The sequence below is a fragment of the Passer domesticus genome, chromosome 2 (genome assembly GCF_036417665.1).
Source record: "Passer domesticus isolate bPasDom1 chromosome 2, bPasDom1.hap1, whole genome shotgun sequence".
NCBI lineage: Eukaryota > Metazoa > Chordata > Aves > Passeriformes > Passeridae > Passer > Passer domesticus.
Window position 1 is genome coordinate 60,119,294 of NC_087475.1, and position 17,102 is coordinate 60,136,395.

The following is a 17,102-nucleotide window of genomic DNA, read 5'->3' on the forward strand; positions in this document are numbered from 1 at the left end:
ATTCTCAGTTAAGTTCTACCTTGCTAAAGTCAATGCATCTGTCTGCTGGTGCTCTCCTTTCACAGGCTGTGTCCACACATTGTGAGCAATTTTGAGCAGCCAGGACTGGGCAGCAGCTGAGCCCAGGCTGCAGGTGAAGGGTCCCAGGAGAGTCATTACTAGGTCACTCCTTGATCTCACCACCCAGAGGAAAGCCGGTCCTGCAGCCTGGGTGGAGATGCCCATAATTATCATCGTTCATCAAACATGATACAGCCACCAGTTCTTCACCATGCCAGGGAAACCCATAGGGATAACAGTGGAGAAATTGTTAGAAGTTGGGTGTAGAGAAATCTAAACTGCTTTAACTTACAAGCATATTTTAGGCCTCTTTTTTTCTTTTTGCTTTCAGGTTTTCCTAGCCTTGTTCCCTCTAAGGCTTTCATGCAGGCCTTGCTGTACTTCTTTGCTGAAGGCATGTCTCCAACAAGATGCAAGATGTAGCCTGAATCTGTCTTTAATTTATGGTGTTGGACCTTATTTCCCCAAAGGTACCAGTTTAAACACACTGTCAAATTCATCTTTACATTTCACCTCTTGTGCAATGTATTCCACCTTTAACACAGCTCTGATAGCTGTGTATTTGGGATATGGAAATATCTCGGAGGAAACCAAATGTTTACAGAAGTTCACTTGGCTACTGCATAAAATAACTCTCATTTCTCTCTGCCAAATAATCTGTGAGGTGAGAACAGAGTTGTTTATTGTATAAATGCAAACCCATGCAACCCAAAGAGGAAATAATGGTGGAAGAAAATTTCGACCTGAGCACTGCTTGAAGTTGCACAGTGGTATATAAGCAAGTTAATAAAATTTGTTGTCTAAAGGAAAGAAAACTCTTTTTAGTGACTTGTAAATGTAGAAAATAAAACAGCAGATGCTTATTCCAGAACACTTTTTCTCTGTATCTGTGCCCTGTGCAAGAACTCTGCCAAAGGTTTTATTTGAGACATTGGCAGATTAGTAAAACTGTAGTGAGTGTTAGTGCTGCAGATCCCTGGCACCATCGGAAATTGTTTCCAGTTCATATGCACAATATGTCATGCTGTGATGCATGCACATGGAGAATATAGGGCATATTTTGGGGTCTTCACTTCCATCAATCTTCACTCTTGAGCACACACAGATAAGTTGTTCTATTGTGAAAATATTACGTACTTAATTACCTATTTGAATTTTACTAAGGTGTCTTGGGGATTTGTAATTAATTTTAATTCAAAGAATTCTAATTTTAAAGCAATTCTAGGCAATATTTCAGTCATTCTCTACAGACAGATTCTGTATGGATGGCAGATGTGAGATCATTCATGTGCTCAAATCTAGATCTCAGCAGGTCAAAAGTGGAGGGAAATCAAAAATTTTAATATTCATTATTATGCTCAGTACAGTTTTATCCTGTTTTCAAATGTAAAAATAATTTACATACATAGCAGGAGCTTAAAGTGCTGCTGGTATAATGATGCTCCACAATTTCTTTTTTTATTACCACTGTAAGAGCTCATGTTATTCATTGGTCCCTTGCCTATCAATAGGTTTACTAAGTTTCAGAAGTGTTCCTTGGAGGTTACCAGATGGTAATGGCACTGAGTGGATCAGAACAGCAAATATCGTATCATCATTGATGAGAAGCCAGTAAAAGCATAGACATATCACTGTTGAACTGTCAAATAAAAAAAACAGAGGTAGACTTGAACATGAGGTAAATGCTGAATCTTAAACAGAAGCAGCTTACTTTGCTTCCTACTTCTAAGTTAAGAGAATACTGGTTTTGCAGTATTAGTTTTAGGAATACTTAAGAAAATTAATTTTGAAATTTAGTCAAAAAATTCTAGATGAGCTTCATTTTTAGACAGCTAGGCCTTTGATTATAAAATGGAATGAAACTTCTGTATCAGATATACATTGGAGGTCACATTTCAGTTTCAATTCTGGAATGACTATGGTTGTCCATGTTTTATTTCCCCTACCAATCCATAAAATGAGTCAATCATCTGCGTATAAGATAGTGCCAATTATATCAATAGATAACACAGTATGTAAGAGAAAATTTCATTGAATCACTTTGTGAACTCCACGAAGGATATGTGTATGCTCATAACAGTGGTCAGTTTATGCTAGGGTACATGGTGAACTTCAAAGTGAAGTTTCACTGCAAAAGGAAGTTTCAGAAGATAAATTGTATAACTAGTTCTTTGCATGCACATGAACAACTAAACAGTCAATTCATACTAGGGCTCATCACATTTGCAATCCATCCTGTAGGGGGTCAGTGCTAAAATTAAATTATACCTGCCTACCATTCTCAATCAAATCAGGCTGTGAACTGAAAAATAAAACAATTAAAATTAGAGAAAGGACAGCCTCCCACTGTTTATGATCTCATTCTATTTGTGGAGAGTAGGTGGAAATTCACCCATGGTGAGCATTTGGTTTATGTCAATTTTTTCTTGTTATTACAGCTGGGGCTTATTTTATGAACTGTTGGCAGCTATTTCTGCTAAAAATAGGTGGATACCAATTTAAACTTCCTGGCGATATTTCAAGCCAAAGTATCATTAGTAGATAGTTATTATGCTGCACTTTATTGTAAGAGACCCTGCCATGAAGCCAATCTATACAAATATAAATAAAGACAGTTAGAATTACCTTCCAAATGACTCTATTGGAGGTTATTCATGTCTGGTTTAGCAAAACAAGCTAAGCTATTTGCAAGAAAATTTAGTAGTTGTAGGAATGCTGAGTTAATGAGACTTTCTACAACTCCTTATCAGGTTAGACTGTGACACTTAAAGAGAGATTTGGGATCAATTTTGTCTTTTTGCCTCAGTCCTAAGTAAGGGAAACCTGTAGTCCTCCCTTGGTTTCCAAGGAATATAATTTCTTCTTATCACTACTCTCTCCTCTGCTATGCAGTTTTGTAACAAAATAAGCTTCTCAAAACACATTCCCTTACAAACAAACAAACAAACAAACAAATAAAGTGACAATTAGATACAAAATTCCTTGTCTTCTACTGACAGCACTAGCTGATATGTGAGGTCACATAATGATGATTTGGTCATCTTTCTCCATAACTCTCCTAGTTACCAATCACAGGGTTTTTATCTCAGCCTGTGAAAACTGTCAGACCCAGCTGCCACAAAAGTTTTCAACAGGAATCCCAGAGTCTCAGGGAAAATGCTTATACCATTTCCTTTATCTCCATCTCAAACTTATGAGCTGATAGTGTGGCTGCAGCTGTTACACAGTTGATATTTCATTCCTGTATTAGGAAAGATTTCAACACTGATATTGTTGTCAAGCTCTGGAACAGGCTGCCCAGGGAAGTGGTTGAGTCACCAGCCTTGGAGGTATTTAAAAGATAATGTTAATGTGGCACTTAGGGACTCTGTTTCAGCTCTGGAGAAATGGCTTAGTGGTGGATTTGGCAGTTGCTGGATTCAACTGGATGATCTTAGAGATCTTTTGCAACCTAAACTATTCTGTTATAGGTTTATGATCCTATCTGCTGTAATGTTATGTGACTTTTGACACCAGTATGGAATATCAAGATCTTGTATTGGCTGTGAATCTCAATGCTAAACATGTCTATCTATTGTCAAAGCCAGTAACATGTTCAGGAGTGCCCAGCAGTGAAATTTTACAAGGTTACTAAAGTGTGACCACTGAATGTTGTGCTGCGAAGGGTTAGTTAGGGTAGCCCCGGAGTTCAAGATATATCATTAAGGAAATTACATCCAGCCACATCTTCTGGTCCCAAACAGAAGATACAGCAGTGTCTGAAAGAGCAACTCCCTCTTTGGCCCTAAGCCAAACCTGATAAACAGTATAGACAATCATTTGCTAGGGCTTGTGCCTTGTGCACTGGTTCAGTCTAGTCTGCTGGCAAAGCCACAGCTAGAAAGTTTCTATATGGATGACACAAGGCATAGCAGCATTAGTCCAAGGTTCATTGACCCCATGAAGAATAAAAGTGCATTAGCAGAGTTGTAAGTTATGTTACCATAATAATAGAGTTTCAATTCTTCTTGTTTGTAGTTTTTTAGGCAATATCCTGTTGAAATAATTGTAATGCCCCATAATGATGTCTTTCTAATTCATTTGACTAACTAGACAGCTACCTGTCTAAAATACAGGGGTTTGGTCCAAACTAATTGTCAAGTTTACTTTGTCGCTCTGTCAATTCTTCCTGCCTGATTTAACTACTACTTTGTAGTCTGGAAAGCATCTCTAGATGTCTTTGTCCATCTCTGGTCACTATCTAGATGCTGACTTTCAGATAATTAAAAGTAGCTGAAATGGGAAGAGACATGGGGAAAGAAATGGTTCTGAAAAGATGAGAGGAAGAGAATGGAACCACTCTGGTTCCACAGCTTCAAAATCTAGCCTGTTAGGCTGGTATCCAAGAAAGTCTTTTAAAAGTAAAAATGTTTCTTTCTAAAGATCTGAAGGTTAGGAATGCAAATCTAGCACAATTAACTCAGACATTTAAGCAGAATGGTTCAGATATCTTTTTTCTGGCAGTGTAACACATAAAACCAAATTAGATGCCTGGAGATTAAATACATAAATGAAGGAAATTTACTTATCCAGTTGGGAATTACTGGATTAATTCAATAAGAAAACTTACTGAAGTAGAGTAAGAAAACTGCTGTTTACTCCTTTAGTTTAATTTGCTCCTTTAGTCTTTACTACCTGTTTTTTAAAAAAAACACCTCTGCAAAAATGACACTTAAAATGTATCTTATTCTCTCAGTGCTTGCTTGCTTTCTTTCATCAGGTGCTCACACCACCCACCCTTAACCTGGAAGACGTGGGTGCTAGGACCTCAGCTACACATGCAAAGCTAATATTCCTGTAGACAAAGAATTTACTCATTCTCCACCATTCACGAAAAAGCTGTGATGAGATTAGATTCAGGAAGGATTAGGAGAATAGACATCTGAAGCAGGCAGAGAAGCAGAGAAGCAATTATGTGAGTCAATAGGAGCTAAATAAAGAAAATTGTTGGGGGAAATGTTGTGATTACACAATTCACAGAAAAAAAAAGTTATAGAATTCCTAAGGAATATAGCAAGAAAGATATAACAAGAGCCCAAACTGTTTAATGTGTGTGAATGTAGGTGTAAAACAGTGGTATCAATATACAGACAAAAATGCTCTCTCATGTGCAAAGCAAAAGCAAGAGAAAAGGAGGGTCTAAAACGACCTCCACAGTTACAGACTCCATCAATGAGTTTTATTAGCACTAGTGAGGACTTAGCAGCTCACAGGGCTTCAGAAAAAGAGTAAGTAATTTGCTTTTATTTCTATTACATTTTGAGGGGGAGGAACATAACAGAAAATCTTATGGAAGACAATGCAGGCAAGTTTGATGAAAGGAGAGACGGCAATGGAGATGTTGATATGAGAGGGAATGATATAAAAACAGTAAATGAAATTTTGTCTTCAGCTGGTTTCTTAAAGAGGTGTTAGACCTTAACAAAATCCTGCATCTAACAAAGGAAGGAATGGTGTGTTCTTTTCACTAAGATAGTGGAGAAGCAGCAAGAGAAAGTAAGCAGGAAACCAACAGTGAATAATAAAATATCCTACTAAAGGATATAATACCACAAAGGAAAATGTGATCTGAAATGTAATGAAGCTTTAGAAAGAGAGTGAGGAATGGGGACAAAGAAGAGAGGTCAAAGCAGTCATACTTAATCTTCTTTTTTGAAAGAGTAATTAAGATATTCCATGGAGAAGGTGAAAGGCTGGAAAACAGGAGTGTTTTAAGAAGGTGTCAAATGCTGTAATTAAGCTAAGGACAAAGGCAGGCGTATAACTTGATTTCATGATATTCTGGTTGCAGGAAGTGGCAAGGTGATTGAATTTTTTTTTTTATTACCTTACTAGCAACACAATTTACTTTTTAAATTTAAGAAGTAGTAGTAGCTCCATTAAATTTATTCTGCTCATTCTAGTGCAGAGCACATCATATTTACATAAATATGTTCAGATGATTTAGCCAAATCTGTCAGGCAGGTGATATGCTAATACTTCAGTCTTCTAAAACTTTGTATGGATGTGATGTTTTAGCTTACATGCCTACAGTTATAATTTAAAACTGATAAAATGGAGTATAGGAACTACCAAACTGGAATTTTTACTCCTTTTACTTTACTAAGTAACCATGTACAATTGAAAGTTACTATAAAAGGTGAGAAACAGAAGAAATCTCATTTGTACCAAAATGAGATTTCAAAAAACAAATGATGTATGAGTCAATACAGTCAGGTGGCCAGAACAACCCTAAACCCATGGCTGAAATGCAAAGAATAAATTTATTTCATTGTCTTGCTAACTGGAGGACCCCCAAAGGAACACCTGGGCAGCAAGGACACATGAGGGGGAGCACAAGCAACACCAGGCTCATGGCATACTCTAGGGCTGCTGTTTGCACCCATTTACCAAGGACCTGCACACACATAGTTTACCATCATTCTCTGATCTCCTCTATGCTTTTTATGATCTTTGATGCCTCTCCCAAAAGGGAGCTCAAACATGCCCGTGAGAGTGCCTCCAAGTCTCTGTAAATACCTGTGTTATCTCTAGACTCTACTTCACAAAACAGACAGAGGATTAACAGCAGTAGGTATAATACATGGGGTTTCCCACACTCTTACTCTCCGGGCTTCAGCATTCCCAAGGTCACTTGAGCTAATCCACCATCTTCCTCACCATTCTTCCACATTTGACCATTTCCTCCCAACAGATGATGTTTTTTTAAGAGGATGGAAAGGCCTGAAGAATACTAAAAATGTATGTAATTTTGCAGATGATTGACATAAGTCAAAAGAATGAATACCATAATTAAGGATGTCCCCAGACATTCTGCTATGAGCAAATCACACTCTTGGAAGGGGTTGCAAGAGAAACTTAGTTGTTCAGCTCCATCCTGATTCTCATAGACTTCAGTCATCAGAAAGAGATTCCATCTGACAGCTTTGAAGATGTGACAGCTGTGCCTTGGGTATTCTTTACACATTACCTGCCTGAACCCTTGGAAGTCTAGTATGAAGAGGACAAATTTTGCAAGACACTAAAGCAAAACAAAAACATGACACTCTCTAACTTAAACACCCTGATCATTTCAGAGTGATGTTACACCTTAACAATTTCCAAATACTTTTTGTCTTAGAGTTTCAATAGCTGGATGATCGTCCCTCCAAGAATACTGCTTGCTATCACTCAGTTTTGTCAAGATTAAACCACCCAGATTAACACCTTTTTTCCCTTTTTCTTTTCTTTCTGCAAGCAGCTGTTAATGACTTTTTTCTCTTGACAATGTTGATAAGTAAGTTACTTTTAAGGAACTGCAGATCTGCATGTGGTTATTTGGCAACATAATCAAGTTGCGTTTATATTTTAGAAAGCAAAATAATGGGCAATGAATTCCACTGCTGCCGGCAGTCAAAACTTCTCTAATACACTTCTATTTCTGCACTAGTTTAAGGTGAAACATGACCAAATCTCTTCCAAACAAAAGGTGTTTCTGTCAGTGGACTGTTTCACTGAGATAAGAATAAAGGAAAAATAAGTCTTTATGCTTTTAGCACAGATTGTTTGCCTTGTGATAGATGTAGGCAAGTCTGTCATTGGAGAAAGTTGCATTTCAGTTGACATGATTGAAAATATATTAAATTTCTTATTTTCTTTTTTTTTTCCTTTTTTTTTAAAGCAAATTATGATCAGAATTAACTCTTTCAGTTAAGAACTGTTTTAATGCATTGGCCTGGCTGTTTCTGTTGTTTGGTTGGGTTTTTACAAAAAAAAAAAAAAAAAAAAAAAAAAAAAAAAAAAAAATATCTATAGCTGTAAAATGCAGTCTCTTTGCTACCAGCTTAGTATCAGATTTTAGCAATTACACAGTCATTTCTCTTCACTGACAGTTAAAGTTACAGGGCATAGCTGCCATTTACTTTACTGAGACCAGGATATGAACTGCTTTGTCTGGACTGATCCAGCCTGGAGTGTTCTGTGTTGTCTCTGTTATTCACCTTTCACAACCACAATTCCTTCCAAAGCATGCCAGCACACTCCTAGGAAGCTTCTGTTATTCCTAAGTACAAGCAGTAGGTTTAGAACCACTTCTGCAGAAAATAAGGATAATCCATGCTTGGAAGATCATGAAACTCTTAGGCTTCCAAATTTAGAGATCTCGGACTTAAAGTTTAGTGCTAAATCCTGCAAACGTTCTTAGAATTTTACATCCGTCAGTTCTGTTGGCTTCAGTGGCTTTACCGTTCTTAAGTTAAGCATATCAATGTGGCTTTACACAGTCAGGGTTTGAAAAGATGAAGTGAAATTGAAAAATTTCGGAAGATGAAAGGAAGCGTAGGTTCTTACTAAATTGTGTAAGTACATAGGTGTCCATTCGGATTTTTTTGAGAGAGCATGCACAAGTGTACCAGTGGTGGATGAAATATGTCACTCCATGATCCAACCAGAATAGCCAGCCTGCCTCATCTAACTGCTAACAAGAGCAGATTCAGGAAAAATCCTCTGTGTCTCCTGACCAGTAATGCTCACAAGGTGGGGACACTTCAGGGAATGTACCTTTCCAACTCTACCAAGCTGCTCTTGATTTTTCTTAGGGATGTCGAATCAAGCAGATGGAATGTTCCCAACACATAGGTTAGTCCACTGCTTAAATTCAAATATGTGCTCAAATATAGCACTAGAATTCACCTGATAAACTCTAGGAGAATTTGTAAATAATAGGACAATGTATTTTCCTAGCCCCTTGCAGAGGTTAAATATTGCTGATGATGATTCCTGAAAAACAACAGTCTGACATACACACTGGTAATAGAAATACTGGGGTCAAGCAGTAAGAATGTGGTGAACTTGCAAGGAAAGGATAACTTAGCGTTTCAAAAAGTATCGGAATATGTTCATCATATAAAAATGTTACATTTCTCTTTGGTTTCACAGAAGACTGCAACAGCTTTAAGAAAATTCCTGTCTTTTATAGGGCATTTGACAAAGCATGGATTAATGAAGCTAGGAACCCATCCAGTGATTTACAACTACAGCTAGAACAGAGATAAAGAGAAGAAAGACAAAAGGTTTACATCAAAACCTTTATTATCAAACTGAAAGCAAGTCTGGAAGTTTTAGTAATACAAGGAGTTATTTTCTCTCTGTAGTCAAATTCACTATTATGATTTTGAGAGCAGTTTGCAAAGTCAACACACAAAGTCAATTCAGCTTTCTATTTCCAGGTTTTATCTGAAGTACATATTCAATAAGGCAAAACTTCCACTGACTTTTACAGACAGTTTTTCTTGACTAAGGCACTAGAAATTGTGTTATGCTAATTACTTGGAGCCTAAATTATCATCCCACTATGCACTACAGCTACTATATCTCTAGACTTGTTTTGTGGCTCTCTGACACCACTGCATGACAGATTGATTCATTTTCATGTGGCTTTGATATTATGTCATATTTAATACAATTTAATGCATTGTAGTTCACTTTAAATATGTTTAACGTCATTAAAGATGAAAGGGAGGGAGTTTGCCACAGAGGTTTCTCATGTTTTGTGGCCTGCCAGGACACTTCTTCCAGTATCTTGCAGTTGTCCATATTGTGGTGTCTATGTGGTGCATGTTATACACTATATATATTTCTTCAGCAGAACATGGGCCAGAGAAAATCCTGTCTCTAATAAAATATCTGGTCCCCATGCAAAGTGACGGAAGAGTAAGCTTCTGTGCATAGAGAAAATATTGGCTTCCCAATCAACCATCTGGTGTATAGTGGGAATGGTCTGAGTATCTTTCTCAGTTGGAACATTTGGAAAATGAATATACTGTTGCTAGAGCTCAGGCTGTTGGCCATGATGTTTGTGATAATGTTGTTGATTTACCAGATGTCCTGCAAATTCCTGGTGTGGTAGTGTTTCCTGCTCCTACTGAAGTCTTCATTACATGATGGGTTTATGATTGCAGTCATTTCTCACAGAGTAGGAGGGAGCTGGGAACTGTGTCCAAGCACAGCATGGAATCCATCATCCACTCAACATTCAGTTTGAAAATCAAAATCTATACCAACATGTTGCTTCTAGATCTCAAAAATTACATGGAAATATATGTAAAGACATGAGTAATACAACTGCCATATTTTGCCATTTTTCTAAATCACTTAATGCCTAATACAGATGTGTGCTTCCACATCTGTCTTCATGAATGCAAGCCCATTACTTTTCCCTACTTTCCAACTAGCAGACAGGAATACAAATAAGAGTACTGGCTTGCTGTGTTCACTCATTATGCTCAAGAAGTGCATCTGAGGTTTGAAAAAGGATGCTTCACCACTCTGCTCCTGCTCTGTTACAGTAGATTAATGAAGATAATATATGATGTACAGCTGAGCACCTATGCTTTGACTTCAGCAATTAACTAATCTCTTTTACTTTCAGAATGAATAAACACATGTGCTGCTTTCTCTATTCTGTTTCATGTTGCCAATTCATAGATAAGATACCTATTGGCATTACCTATCTGTTAATGGGGCTCTGAGTAACCTAGTCTAATGGAAGGTGTTAGAGCTAGATGATCTGTGGCTTAAGGTCCTCTGTAAACCAAACCATTCTGTGATTCTATATAGGTACCTGTAGGGGAAAAGCATAATGGAGGCCAAGACAGATACACACAGGAAAAAAATTCTATTTCACAAGATTAGAAAATGTATCAGTCTATTTTTATCATAATAACCTCACCATTCTTGTTTTCCTGGTGTGAACACTGCTTAGTCAGCATACTTTGGACATAATGACACCTTAAAGGCCTGAAGTAAAAGTGGTGGTCACTGGTTGAGAAAAAGTCAGAAAATGCACAAAGTCTTATAAATCCCATGCTGACTCTGTAACAAGAAATAAACAAGAAAATTAAACATGTATGAAAAAAATAAAAACACTATTTTCAAGTTCAAATAGAAAGCACTTTCTTCATCATTTCCCTTATTTTGTATGAATGTTTACAAGTTAATTTACTCATTCCAATTCAAGGAGTCCATATTGCCTAATTATTGAGATCCCTAAACTACCTAATGGATATTGAAAAGATGGATGTACCTTTCTCACGGGCTTCTCAAGGTATACAACACTTAGCTTGGCTGAGTATCAAAATAAGCAGTACTTTTTGGTGGCAGTGTGTAAGGAACCAAAGAGCTGCTGCTGTGAAATGCAGTTCAGGCAGCATAGTCCTGTGCACACCACAGAATTGTGTTCCATCACAAGTGCAGATAAGTCTTGTTTCAGTGGATATTTATGGAAATTAATAGAGAAAATTCCAACATATCTATGATTAGGTAGATCCAAAGTCCACAAAATCTGATACGGGAGTCTTGATATTCCAGACTTATTATGGCACAGCAATAATAAAAAATTTCCTTCACAGCTCAATTTCTTGGTACAGCTAGGAAGGGGAATTCTGTGGCAGAAAAAATCTCAATAAGAAGCAATATTTTTCATGCCTCATGCTTCATGCAAGGGGGCATCATTTTCTGTGTGTGAAAATAGGTCCTAGACTATACATTGACTGTGGGCTATTAATCTCAAACCAGGAAATGGCATAGTATATATTATTTGTGTTATTTCTACATTCAGAAGCAGGCAGTCTTTCTGAGATATATACAAATTCCTTATAAAGGAGCATATGTTTTCTCATGAAAGTTTCACCAGTGCTTTATTCAGACAGATTGGAAAATCTCCTTTCTTTCATATAATGTTTATCTCCAGGCTATCCAGATCCAGCTACAGTGAGAAGCTATAAACCAAGTTCTGTCAGTGAGAGGAAATTTTACAAAGCCTCTCTTGTAAAGGAAAATGAAGATAGAAAATATTCAATTTGTACTGAAAAGATGGTGATTCCACATGGCTGATCCCACTGACTTTGCCCTGTGTGAGATCTCTCATTCCTCATCTAATTGCCAAGAGCTGTCTTTTAGCACACATAATTTCCCCCAATATTCTGGCTTCTTCCCAGGTGAGCTTCACACAAAAATAGGAGAGGCATGGTACAGCTGGTCCCTGATTAGGTAACTAGCAACATTAAGGTAGGAAACCTGAAAACAATTATGTGTCTTATTAAGATTCATTTTATGTATCACTCTTGAAGGTTGTTGCTTCAGCTCAGAGAATCAGTGGTAGCACAAAGAAATGGTTATTTGAAGACCTGTCCCAGGTGATTTGCACAAGCATTCACACCAGCACACAACTCTCAGAAGTAATGTTTAAAAGACTGTTATGAGCAGCAATTTCCAAGTCGTTTCCAATTGTGACTACACTTCCAGTTGAGATAAACTTGCAGAAACCGTTTAATTTCTTTCAGATGAATGCTCCTTCTCACAATGATTATCTACAGAATTTCTGCCTCTGCTGCATCCCACTCCACAACATTGTCAGTAGGCAAGACTAAGGCAAAAATTTAAAAAAAAACAAAAACAACAAAAAAAGCTCAGGGTTGTTATGTGCTACCTCTTATAAGTCTGGCTGTGTTTAAAATGTTGTTGACTCAAATAACTCCAACACCTACATCTCTGCTGGCAGATATCACCTCAGTAATAAAGTCTTCAAAGGGCACAGCTTAAGTATCTTAGCCAGACTAGTTTGAGCTCTCTCTGCTGGTGAAGGTGGATTTAACTAACATGCCAGAATGTAAAGCCGTGTAGGTGGACTGCTGGCAATTCCTTTTGCCAACTCCCATGAGGGCAGTATCTTCTGGAAAGAGACAGGACAGAAAATTGAAGACTGTAACATCTTAGGTTATCCCAGCAAGACTTGCCAGAGATTTTGTGCCACGGTTCATACACGACAACAGTTTCTGTTCAAAAACAATACCGTCTAAATTTAAATATGCATATTCTAAGGGGTGAATCTGTTAACCCTTAACCTATCTCTGGAGGTAAAAAAAAAAAGAGGAAATGAAAATTTCAGCAGGCACTGAAATTGGATTTCAGCCAGTTTTATAAACTGAAGTCGCCCCCTTAATCAGTTCCTGTTTGCCAAAAATTTTGAGTCAGGTCCTTTTATTTCAGAATTAACACTGCTACTCCTAATATTTTCTTCGAAAATAGTGAATTTCATGCTTATTTCCAAAAGGAATTTCTTTTCCCCCGGAATCTGTGTGTACAGCAAATGGAGTTTAATACATTTATGAAATCTGTCCTTTGTAGGTCTTGAATAAGTAAAGTGTTTAAAAGCATTAAGACTAATCATTTCATTCTGGGTAACTGTAGGTCATATATTGCCTGTTGGGACTGTGAAACTTCAGATATACAGCAAATCTTTCTTTGGATACTGTAGCTGGTTGTCTTCCTCTTCTTCATTAAGTGATGGGGCTGATGGAGGTCAGCTGCTTCCCTTTGTAAGCGGTTAGCATCCTCTCACCTGCTCTGCATGGCTACTGAACTGATGCATGTTGTGACAGTCTGCCCACTCTTCCCTGTTCACATTAATGAATACAGCTTTAACTGTTAATTCAAAGGCAGTCAAGCTTATATCCAACAATTAGAGTACAACTCTCTATTCAGATAGTGAATATGTAATTTGGCACAGCCTTTTGTACCAGTTTGGGGTTAAAAAAGTGTGTTTCTGTGCTGAAAACTGACTTTGTAAAAACAACTTCTGGGGGCTCTGTGCTTATTCTCCCTCAGAGGCATCCAAGGTAGATTTCCTGTTTCCTCACACAAGGATGTTTTTTTTCCAACTGACAGTATGCAGATTCAACCTGTGCTACCAAAAAAAAAAAAGTTCTTTTCACAACATGCATAATTTCCAGATATAAAAATACCGCAGCCCAATTTTTGCCCTTGGTTACATCTGAGCAATGCAACTGAAAGCAAGACAAAAAATATATTGTCCTGTGAGGGATGCACAGGTAGATCCCAAGAGAGAGCACAAGCTCAGCCCTTGACCAATCAGTGCTGCCTGAAATGAAGCTCTCACAAACCTCTTCTTCCCCATCCTGAGCACATGTAGGAAACTGCTCATTTCTCCATATGCTATGATACAAATACACTTCTCAACATTTGCCTAAAATGTAAATTCATTCATTCATGACAGCATTTGAGTCAGATACAGGTTCCACAAATGTCAGAGGTAAACTCTTCCAGTTAATATGACATGTTTTTTCTCTTGCTCTTCCCACTTCTTTATCACACATTCATGCTGAAATGTGGAATCTGACTTTGAAATATCAAGTCTTTTAAGGCTCTCAGGAAACTTGTGCATCAACTGTAAAGTGCCTATTTTTACTTCTGAACAGGATTATTTCTGCAAAGCAAAACTCCAAAGATGTGAATTCAGTGCCTAGTTCTAACTTCCATGCACTTAGCATTTTGCCATGAAATGGTAACCATAACACCTGAGTTTCATAAAAAAGCTTTAATAATTAAAATTTGTCTCTTCCAACAGATACATAGATAAGCTGTCACTGCAGATCCTTAATTCAGATGATGTCTCCAGGGGGCAATATAAATATTAAAGGTAACAAGTGAGTACTTTGTAATAGGCCTATCTCCAAAGCTCCATTGAACTACTCCAAAATGTACAGTGGGAAATATAATCCTCATAAAATGTGATTAAATGGTGGCAAATTTGAGACCCCTTTTAAATTCCAGAGACACCATCTAAAAGAGCAAGTGATAGTTAAACAAGAAAGAAAAGTTAATACCGATATAAATATCTGAAAAGCCAGGAACTTTGCTATGTGACTGTCACCTTCTGCCATCTCTTACTTGGTGGACCTTAGATCAGGAGGAGGGCTTGGGTCAGAGACCTATGAGAACACTTCTATGACAGAAAAAATAATCAAAATTTTTTTCTTCAAATTTTTCTACACTTTTAAATCGCACTCAGAGTATTTCATTCAGGTTATGTTTCAGATGCTAGGAAACTTTGTGTTTCAAAATACGTGTCCCAAACAAGCAGAGTGGACCTCAGGGTTTGGCATGTGAGTCAAAATTGCTGTTCAGAAGTGCCACCAGAGACAGATGTTTAAAGTCTGATGAAGTTTGCACTTTTTGAATTAGGAAGTCCAAAACAAATCCAGTGTTTTTAGGATGACTTTTCTTTGGTCATTAATGCTCCCTCAATCTCCCTCTTGGCAGACATTAAAGCTTGAATCAGTACAATGAAATATCTAAGAAATGGCAAAGGAAGGGACCATTTCGGGACCCAGTCCTATGAACTCTTCAGGCTTTTGCCAAACTTCAGAAATGTTTACCCAAGCAAAATACAAATGCACAAACGTTAAAATGCAATCAGTGACAAGCACTTATTAGAAGAACAAGCAACCCCAGACTATGATTTAAGCAGTCCCAGACTGAGTGTGCTAAAAGTTCAAGTCCTTGTAGCATTGATGTTTCCTAATTAGCCACATGCCATTTTCATAAACAGCCAAAAGAAAAATATTTTATGCCAAAATCTCAGCACATTCATCTGGATATGTTTCAGAAACGTCCTTTTTTCTCCCTCCCCACTTGCTAGCCCACAAAACTATACTTGCAATATAGGTGTCTGAGTGAGAGGAGTCCCTACAACGTTAGCATCAAAAGGTGGAGAAGGACAGAGAGCGGCAGCTGCCAACTCCAGGGGGAGGGCTGCACTCACAGCACAACACCCTGACCTGAGACCTCACCAAGCCTCCCCTGCTCGCTCCCGCTTTCTCTGACACTCACAGGTTTAATACCATGTCTCTGTAGCTTTCCCAAAGAAAGAATAAAAAGGCTGTATTAGAACTTAATAGTCCACTTTCACAGCTACACCGCAACTGAATGTAATCTTTCTCCTCTTGCGTGACAGCCTTTTTGAGCATGAGATTGGAATAGACTGTTGCTGCCTCTGTCCAACACCACGCTGACTTCAATGGCTCTGTAAAGGCAGCCAGGACATCAGCAGGGCAGGGCACGCCGGTGCGCGGGGCAGCGCGCAGGGCGCGTGTTGTTGGTAGCGGGGCGGTGCCAGGGTTTAATCGGGTCAGGTCTCCCTCTATTTCATCCCTGAACTGCTGCAATAGATCTGAGTTAGGCAGCAGGCCATTCACGACAGGAATATCTCCCAAATAGCTTCCATTTCACACCTCCAGACGAGTCTCTGAAAGGACCTGTCGTTTTCACCTGAAATGGCCATAACACTGCCAGTCTATTTGCTCTGACTTTGTCTTTAATAAGGTCTTAAAAACTCCTGTCTTTGAGGCTCCACAGAAAAAGCAACCTTAGAAGAGAGCACAGCTGTTTTTCAGGGGAAAATCCCCTTGAAACCCATGATTTGGTAAATTGTAGGAGCTGGGAGGAGTGGGGGATGGAAGAGATATACACATTTTTAATACGACAACATGTTTCCAATCAAGCTTTACAAGATCCTACACAGCATGGTTTGCAGGGGAGTGCTGTGTGTTGCTGCCTGAAAAGAAACATGCTTTTTGATCATTATTTATTCTTCCCTTTCTTTCTCTTTTCCCTTTCAGAGAGTAACAAGATTTGTGCAGAGAGGAAGAGAAGACAGTCTGAAAAATATATTCCCCCAAACACACCAGCTAGTTAAAGCCTACGAATGTGTCGACAATAAAGTTCACACTAGACAGTTAATGAAGCTGGGGAAAAAAATGTGAATTGGAACGTAATGAAAAATTCATACTTTCAGTGCATGAAAAATAAGTGAATGCCCTTTAATTGTTCAGTTTACTTTCAGAGAGGACAGCTTGAATAAATTGAAAAATTATTCCAGGTTGTTAAAAGCAATAATGCTCAGCTCTCTGCACCTTGTGCTAAATCCTTCAACCCTTCTTGACATGTGAATACGTGAGGATGTGAGTCACTGTAGTCCATTTGGTAGCCCACAGGCCCAGGGACCAAATGAGGAAAAGCTGTGTAAGCATCAAACTGGACTCATCCTTCTCCACCCACTCATGGGCTGCAACAGAAAGTGAGGTGGCTTCTGGAGACATGGGGAGCAAGATACAGGGTTTTGCAGCCAGAGGGAGGAAAGGAAAGTTGTCACTGCCACTGGAGGG

At 38.3% G+C, this 17,102-nt stretch overlaps 1 long non-coding RNA gene across 1 annotated transcript; it reads left to right on the forward strand.

Moving 5' to 3' along the window:
* Positions 1–397: 397 nt before the first annotated feature.
* Positions 398–15,977, forward strand: LOC135295468 (uncharacterized). Its single transcript, XR_010357579.1, has 3 exons — positions 398–530; positions 14,504–14,575; positions 15,893–15,977. It is a non-coding gene; the product is annotated as an uncharacterized LOC135295468 (long non-coding RNA).
* The last annotated feature ends 1,125 nt before the right edge of the window (positions 15,978–17,102 follow it).